This window comes from Amblyomma mixtum, chromosome 5, assembly GCF_055824585.1.
Source record: "Amblyomma mixtum isolate Tamu chromosome 5, ASM5582458v1, whole genome shotgun sequence".
NCBI lineage: Eukaryota > Metazoa > Arthropoda > Arachnida > Ixodida > Ixodidae > Amblyomma > Amblyomma mixtum.
Window position 1 is genome coordinate 200,224,214 of NC_143016.1, and position 9,030 is coordinate 200,233,243.

A 9,030-nucleotide genomic window follows, 5' to 3' on the forward strand; every position below is an offset into this window, starting at 1 on the left:
TCCGGGGAAAACATTTTTGCAATTGAACCGATGCTGAGCATTTGGACCATTAATTAAGGCCCTTCAGCGGAGGCAACACACCACTTTGGCTTCAGCTTCCCGAAGACGCGGCACCTCCGGCCTGGCCCGACCGGGGGAAATCGGCAGTCGCCCTTTCCTGTCTTCCCCATCATCTTCCAGCTGTCTTATTGCTGTTGTTGTTATCTTAATACAATGGCACATGCCCACACAGGGGCACAGTTAACTGTCCCATCTCCTGTTCTTGCCTTTTCATTTTGCGTGGGTGGCTATAGGGCTAACCTTGCATGTAGAACTACCCTGGGTTATGCCATATATTTATTGCGGGGGGGTAGCATATATGGCGTGCATGCCAACGCATATGATGTCTACAGCACGCTGCAGACGCCAATGCAAGCACTGGCCGTAGGCAGGGCTTGCGTGCAAGTTCCTGTCCCGTCCCTTCAATGAGTTCGTGGTGGGTATTCATAGCTGGCACCGAGGCCGAAAAAATAATTATTCATGGCTACCATGCATGCATCAAATGATCGCCCTAAAAAAAGGGGGATGGACCGAAGCAACAGCTTCATTCTTAAAAAAAAAGAGATTTCCCAAGATACCATGTGGTACGCACATAGCGAAACAGCAGAAAAAAAATGAAGCCGTTCAACACTGCTGAACATGGTTACAGAGCGAAAGCTATGGCCTATCGGGCAACTAAGTATATATAAGCGGCTTGGCATCTGTAACGTTGAGTGTGTTCCGAACACGGGTGGTGGTGGTGAAACTTTATTTCCAGCAGATATAGAGGAATGACTCAAAGTCGCCCCTCGCTTAAACGATGGCCGCTATCCCTTGGGCAGCGGCGGCATCTTCAGCCAGCTGGAGGGGCTTGATCTGTGTCCCCGGGTCGAGGCTGAGCAATAGAGCTTCCCAATGATCAGATTCGGTAATGAATCGGTTGGTTGGTTGGTTTATGGGGTTTAACGCCCCAAAGCGACTAAGGCTATGAGAGACGCCGTAGTGGAGGGCTTCGGAAATTTAGACCACCAGGGTTTCTGGGTAGGGACTGCGGGCTGTTCCAGATCATTTGATTTAGATTGGCTTAGCTATCACAATGTTTGCATTTGTCTGAGTAGAGTCCTTCCGAATAGAAGCTACATATTCGGGGATTTGGATAGGTGTTAGTTTGAAGATTACGCCAGGCTTTGGCCTCTTGTTTGGAGAGCATTTTATCTTCTGGGGGGAATCTGCGTCTTGCAAGCCTGTAGTGCTGCAGGATTTCTCTAAGAAAACAACCTGTCCTTGCCGGACCATGGGGTGGGAGGGCTGAACGACCCAGCTCGGCGGGACAGTTCTCGAACTAGGTTATGAGCCGCCTCATTACCAGCAAGGGAGGCATGAGCAGGCGTCCAGATTAGGCAAATCCGCCGTGTGGGCTGATAATTTTGCAGAATCCGTGCTGCTTGTGGGGAGATTATTCCCAACATATAGACGTATCGCCAATTTTGAGTCGGTGACAATGGTTTCTGCCGAGGATCCCGCAATGGCTAGAGCAATGGCTGTTTCCTCTCCAACATATGTGTGTGCTGAATGCATATAGTGCCCCCAGTTATGAGTGTACCCCTTTCCGTGGTGACCACAGCTACCGTCTTGTCAGCCGAAGAATCTGCTGTATCTGCATATACCACAGAAGTATCAATAAGAAAGCGTTTTCCTAACGATTTGGCTCTCTCTGTACGACGTTCAGCGTGGAAATCTGGGTGCATGTTCTCAGGTATTGGAGGAATAACCAGAAGCTGGCGTATATGTTTGGGATGGACACTGAATAGGCAGCACACCCACCCTGGCAGGTGGCAGTTAATGGTTGATAGCGAGTGCAATTGCTCACCTAATGAACGCTGCGGCTTATTGCAGCAGTGCCACGTGTCTGCCACTACGTTGTCAGCGCCCACATGCAGCCAACATCTCTTTCTCATCACACCACGTATACCTATTAGCACGATTCAAGCATCCACTAACCGGAGCCAGTTATGCGCACTTCCTTTCCTTAAAATCATCTCAATGTAAAACGTTTTTAACGCCACTGAACACAACGAATGCCGACGGCCTATTGCTTCAGTGCCGCAATTCTGCCACAACGTTGTCAATGCGAACGCATGCAGCGCACAACTGTACTGCCACATATCTTGAAGCACGACTTGAGGCAGTTATGCGCCTTTCCTTTGCTTTCCAAACTCCCGCTCCATTGGTTTTATAGCTTAAAGCGTTACTAAGGTGTCCACTGTCCCTGGGTGCCAGTTATATACGTGCCTTTCCTTTGCTTTCGAAGCTCAGGGTCATTTGAAGGTCAATTTTAATGGTCCGTTATTGAAGCCCGAGGTCCCGTAGTGAAGCTTTCGCTTCAAAACAGTTTGAATCATTTCACTTGAGATCCCAGCAATGTACAATATTCCAAACTCCCATAGCGACCGAGCTTGGAGACATCCCTGCCTCCATTATGCGCTCACAGATCACTCAATACAGTCAAGGGCATAATTTCGACCTGAACATGGTTTCCTGACTCTCACTGAAAAACTTTGAGACCAGAATGTCCCCGCGATGTCCATCGTATAAAAAGATCTCAAAAACAAGAAGGAAACTTTGCCTCCAGCCAACTCCCGATGTGCACTGAATCTCCCCTGGACGTCCTGAAGACGTCTTGAACGTCCGCAGGACGGCAAAAGTAGTTTCAATGCCCGCGCGCTCACTGAATCCAAAAACCATACATCCCAATTAAATCCCAAACGGTGCTTCAAGTGTCAAATTATGGCCATGACTCTCTAAGCTGTCGCAGCCGCCAAACCTGAGCCAAATGTGCATCTGATGAACACATATCCAATGACTGCACCTCAGCACCAAAGTACACTACTGTGGTCACCCTGCGTACTAGAGATCATGCCCACATATCCTACGCTCAAGAGAGCTCCGCCTAAGCGAAGGCAAAATGGTCACTGTGACCATCACCTCCCTAGAGCCTGGAGGCGTTCGTTGGAGGTCCGCAGAGTAGCTGCGGGTGCATGAGTTGCAGGCTTCTCCCGATTGCGGGAAGCCTTCAGAGCTGCCAACCCAGGTGCATTTGTCAGAGGTGGCCGAGCAGTCTTTGCTGCGTTTGCCGGGGGCGCGATATGGCCCTGCCTCCGGCTCAGTGTGTATTGGACGGTGTGGTTCTCCACTCCATTGCTCCACATCGGTCGCGAGAGCTACATTACCTGCAGTCTCTCAGTTTCGCTGTGGGCCTTCGGCGCCACTTGTGCGATTGCGCGAGGAGCCGAATGACGTCACAGCCACGCCTTTGCTCTGCCCGGGAGGCGCCGCCGAGTGACATCCCAGCTGCCGGCGCCGCGCTCCGACGCTGCTCGCCTCCGACCGAGACTGCGCATGTGCGACACGCAGCTGGCGTGTTGTGCTCTACTGCACATGCGCGGCAAGGGGAGGAGGAGGGTCGCGGTGTATAAATGACGGTGATGCGGCAGTGGTACAAGCAAAACAACTAGGCGTAACAAGGGATATACCGTACCTCTCACTATGTATATCCTGGCATAGGTGAGCTAAGCCACTGCCAATTTTTTCCTGTGAGCAAGAACATTCCTTGTGTTTGTGTGAATCGTCTTCGCACTTCCTGAAACATTGCATTTTCCTTAGTCTTAATAGTTATCTCTTTTCTTCCAGCTGCAAATAAATGTGAAAACCGAAATGAATGCGTAAGTGCTAACCCCCTTTGTCCTAACTGCGGTAAGCCCCACGAGGCAACGTTTTTCTGCTGCACTGTTTACCAAAATAAGAAAAATCATCTACAAGTACATTCCAACAATACAGACTATAAGTGAGCAAAAAGTGCTTTAATTTAACAAAACCAAATCCAGGGAAGTCACCGCAGGAAAAATTCATCACCGGGGAAGAAAGCTACTCAACCACCGCGCAAAAATAAAGGCAGTCATCTGTGCATTGAGGACGCGCATGGTTGAATTCCCTCCTCTTCCACCGCATCAAAACGTTGAGCCATCTCCTGTAGCGAGTACACATGTGAACACTTCATGGCAGCCGCAGTATGCAACCAACCACCCACGCGAAACATCTGTTCACCAAAACTTTGTTCACCAACTTTGTTCATCTGTTCATCTTGACCAACTTTGTTCATCTGTTCACCAAAACATGCTAAAATGTTCAGCACTAAGGTTATAACTCTACAAAAAGTGTACTTAGCTGCTGATAGCGAATATGAGGGACTTCGAGCAATTCGCCGCAGAGCAGACAGACGAGCATGCCGGATGTATAGAGAAGACATCAGAGTTGTTAGGAGTGCACAGAAACATGTTCAGCGCCATTTGGACAAGCTTGCAAGACGGGAATGGCGATCCTTTTGCGCGAAGCTTTATCCCAGAAAGCCTCTTTCTAAGGTATGTAGCAGCTAGTGTATGCAGACAGTCAGCCCGTGCCACCAAATCCTTTTAAGGGCATAGGTGTAAATGCGAATATTTTTCGTCTCGACGCAGCGGAGGCTTCTTGTTCTAAGATCATTGCTCGATTAACAGCCGTATTGATGCCATTGCCTCTCCAAAGCTTTACCCCTTCACCTAACACTGTCCTCCATGACGAACTGTTCTCTACGGAAGAACTCCATGCGGCTCTGGCAGCTACCAATAAAATGTGTAAGCTACACTGATCTTTCTCACTTGAGAAGTAAGGCCAAGGTTCAGCTCGCAGTTTATAACACCTCCTGGGAGTCCGGCTGCCTTGAAACATGCTAGAAGCATGCACATGTCATTCCTATTCTCAAGCCTTGAAAACCATCAACTGACTTAAGCGCCTACCGTCGCATTGCGCTTTTAAGCTACATCGGAAAGCCGATGGAGAAAATCGTACACTCCCGCCTTACCTGGGACTAGATGAACAGGGGAATTTACCGTCCGACCATGTCTGGTTTCCAAAAAGGATGCAGCACCAGTATTATTGCCCATACCAGTTGTGTCAAACGCAGCACAGCAGAGTGGTCTATGACCATAGCTGTGTTTCTTGACATGAAGGGAGCCTTTGATAATCTCACACATTAGTCAATTCATTCAGCCTTACAATCAGTTAGCATTGGTGAACGAATGTATGACTGGCTAGGTGACTATCTGCATGAAAGATGAATTTTCACGTCAGCAAGTTAAGGTGACACAGCTCTGCATCAAATATTGTGCGGAGTACCTCAGAGGGGGATTTTAAGTCACACCCTTTTCAATATCTCACTTGGCTTGGAAAAATGGTTACTACCTACAGTTGAACTCTCCCTCTATGTACATATATGGTGTTCCGGATGCAACAGGCGCATTGTGGACGTCTGATTACAGAGGGCAAAACGCTGCATTGAATCATTCTTAAGTCAGCATGATCTCAGCATGTTGCCAGATAAAAGCCCAGCAATTGCATTTTCGAGGCGCGATCTTTCGCGCTACGTGCTGAAAGTTGCTGGTCCCCCAATACAATACGTCACCAGCCATAAATTCCAGAAGGTGACGCTTGACAGGTCGCTATCATGGTCCCCACATGTGCAACAGCTGAAAGTCAAGCTCTCCTCTTGCGCCTCTATCATTTGTATGCTCTCCACTATCGAGGCTGCTCTACACCTTCATTACTACGACTGTATGGAGCGCACTGTGAAGGCCTTCGCTACAGTCTCCCAGCTCTTCAGGGTATTTCTCAAACAAATATTAAAATCCGTGAAGCTATGCAAGCTAAAGCCTTGCGAATCTGCATGGGCCTTCCCAAGAACACCTCCACAGTGGGTACTCTAGCAGAGAGCAGACGCCTATCTGCATCAGTACTGTTAACCCTGGAGCTCCTTTGTGCCGAGGTGCGGTTTGTGGCTCGTGTACTTAACCATCCATTCACAGAGTACTACATAGAGGAAGTTTCTGATTTCTGACCTTCTTCCATAAAAATACCAGCACTCTGTCACAACCTCCTCCCCATCTTAGAGGTACATAGCATGGCACATCAGGACAACTGTCCCTGGCATTAAAATAAAAACAAACACCCCTGATCCTGCACTTGAGTACTTTTCTCTTGAGCGCATTTATGGTTGCTGCAGTGTGCACCGCTACATCTACACTGATGGCTCTGACACTTCCATCTCATCAGCAATTGGCACCTGGACTCCGTCATTGTGCACCACAACTACAGCGACTCGACGACTGCTACCGAGCTGGCTGCTCTAAAAGCAGCGTTTACTTACATTCTGCAACAACTGCCAACAGCGTGGGTTATCTTCAGTGACTCTCACACGGCACTAAAATCGATAAAGTCATCACGAAGCCTTCAGGAGCACATCGTCAATGACTTGAACAGATTACACACCGAGGCCTGTGAGCTACGTCACCGTGTTGTCCTGCAGTGTTTACCCGCTCACTCCAGCCTCGCAGACAATGATCATGCTGACGGTGCAGTGAGGTCGGCACATGGTGACACATCCTTGCTTCCAAAGGTACCCTTTTCTCGTTCTGATGGCATGAGTCTGCTGACTACTAAATGCTGGCAGATGCAACACTCTTTTTGGTGTAATCCGCAGTGTCAATGCAGACCCCTTCTTCATATCAACCCAACCTGTGACTTCCGCATGCCACGCAATTTAAATATACATGATTGCAATTGCTTGCACTGAATCCGCATCGACATTCCCTTCACTAAATGCCATCTTCATAAAACTGGTGCATCAAGTAGCCCTCTGCGCCCGACATGTGGTGTGCGCGAAGATCTTCAACACTTGATCAGCTGCTGCCAAACCTTTATTAACCATTGCAAGGCACTGTTAAGTGCTTTAGGACTCCGTCAGGATGACCCCGTGCACCTGGAGCAGTTTCTTGGACCCTGGAGTGATGTGGCTTTGGCTGCGCTAGGGACAAAAGCATTATAAGTTTTTCTTAGGAAGATGGGTTGGTGGACACACTTTGATAATTATGTGTGTTTGTGAGTGCGGGAGTGTTGACTATGCTATATTTCACTGTTCACAATTTATTTTTTCCGTTTCCTCTATTTTCACACTCTCCTTTTCATCTTCTTCTCTTCTTTCACCTCACCTGGAGTAGCAAGCTGGGCTAACAACCAAGCAGACCTCTCCCGTATTCATTAGTCTCTCTCTCCCTTCAGCAAACAAGGGTCCCATGCAGCACATACAATACTCTGTGTCATTTCTAAAGGATCAGTTGGTATTTGATTTAAGGGAAAGAGAAATAAATATTATTTTTTATTTTTTATTTGAAAACGTGACGAGGCTGTTCTTGACATTTCCACAAGCATAATCTCACAGTTCCTTTTGTGATAGAGCAGTGGTAGGAGTTGTATTTTGTTTACAGACTATGTGATACAGGTGGACCAACTCCGCAATTTTCAATGCAAGGCTAATCTTGCTTGCCCCTTAACAACATCTCTAGTGCCACAACATCTACATATACTTGACAAGAATTGAAATGTTCATGTACGTTACTCTCATAAGGTAACTGGTACAAACTTTTTTTCCTTCAAAAAAAGTACACTGCTTGAATTATCAATTACCCTAACAAATAAAATTGTAAGACTGCCTAGTAATTGCTAGGCAGTGGCCCAGAAGTTTCAGCATGCACCTTGCATGTGGACGGCGCTGGGTTCAATCCCCAGTGCTGCTGGGTAGATGCCAGCTTTCTACAGGCCTTGCTTTTAGCTTTTGTGGCATGAAATGCTTTGGAAAAGAGTCCTGTAGCAGACAATTTCTTCAACAGGCCGGTGATTCGGTCCACTATCCAATAACTTAAATCTGCTTCGTGCGATAAAGCCCAATTGTGGCCCTTTTTCTAATATTTTCAGACAGGAAATGTAGCATTCCTTTGTCTTAGGAAGTACTATTCAAGCTACCCTAGCCAAAATCAAATTTACATGTTGCAAAAGAACATTGCGTGTTGCATAGCTAATGTTGGTTTACATTACACACAGCAAAGCCATCAGACATACAAAATCCATTTCTCACCGTGACCATACATCTTTCTACAACTGTCGCACCTCAAGCCAACCTTGGCACCGTTTTATAAATTTTGAAAACAAGTATATTGGAACCTTTGCTTCAGCCGGGACTTGGCTGACAAATGATGCGTCACGCAGCCCCATGATTAATTAAGAAACTAACTTCAACAGGTTTTTCAGTACAAAAACCTAGTCTCTGAACACTGCAAGAATATTTTCTGGAAGCGTCTTTATAATTCTTCAGTGTTATTATGTGGTATATGCATTTCAGTTTGCACGTGTCTTTTGGTAGCGAAACATCCTATGTGTGTTAATGAACATTCGTGAGCGTTTACCATAGGTGGTTGCATTTGACAATTTTATTCCCCTCTTCTGCTTTGTGCTCTTCACCTAATTTTTTTTTCTTTACTGTTTGTGCTTGCTGTATGCCCTCCTCATATCATAGTGATGTAACGAAATCTGACTCGACATAATTGTCCTACCGATACAGATGGCTTAGTAGTCTTATAAACTAATACTGCTATTAAGGGAGTAATTACTCATTGACGTCCACCCGAGCGCAGCCATGCGGCCACAAAGGAAAGCTATACAGCTTTCACAGAAACTTCGTAGTTAAAGAAAAATTCGTCCTGGTCCGGGGTTCGAACCCGGGACCACCGCTACACTGGAGCAGTCGCTCTACCAATTGAGCTAACCGGGACGGCAAGCTTATGGTAGGGCGAGAGCGAATTGATCTATAACTCGAAGTGGGAACAGTGTTTGACCAAATATTTAGGGGAATCCCCCAAGGTGGAGTAGATTTGTAATAAGGAAGTAATTACTCATTGAATAAGTAATTACTCCCTTATTACAAATCTACCCAACCTTGGGGGATTCCCCTAATTATTTGGTCAAACTAATACTGCTCATGTTGCTGATACTGGCAAGCATCAGACTGATACAGAGTTTTGGTGCAGTTTTCATATAAAATTATAACGCATTCTGACGTGCTTATCAAGCAATGTGAAACATTTAGAC

At 46.8% G+C, this 9,030-nt stretch overlaps 1 non-coding gene across 1 annotated transcript; it reads right to left on the reverse strand.

Moving 5' to 3' along the window:
- Positions 1-8,639: 8,639 nt before the first annotated feature.
- On the reverse strand, positions 8,640-8,713 carry TRNAT-AGU (transfer RNA threonine (anticodon AGU)). Its single transcript has one exon. It is a non-coding gene; the product is annotated as a tRNA-Thr (tRNA).
- Positions 8,714-9,030: the final 317 nt, after the last annotated feature.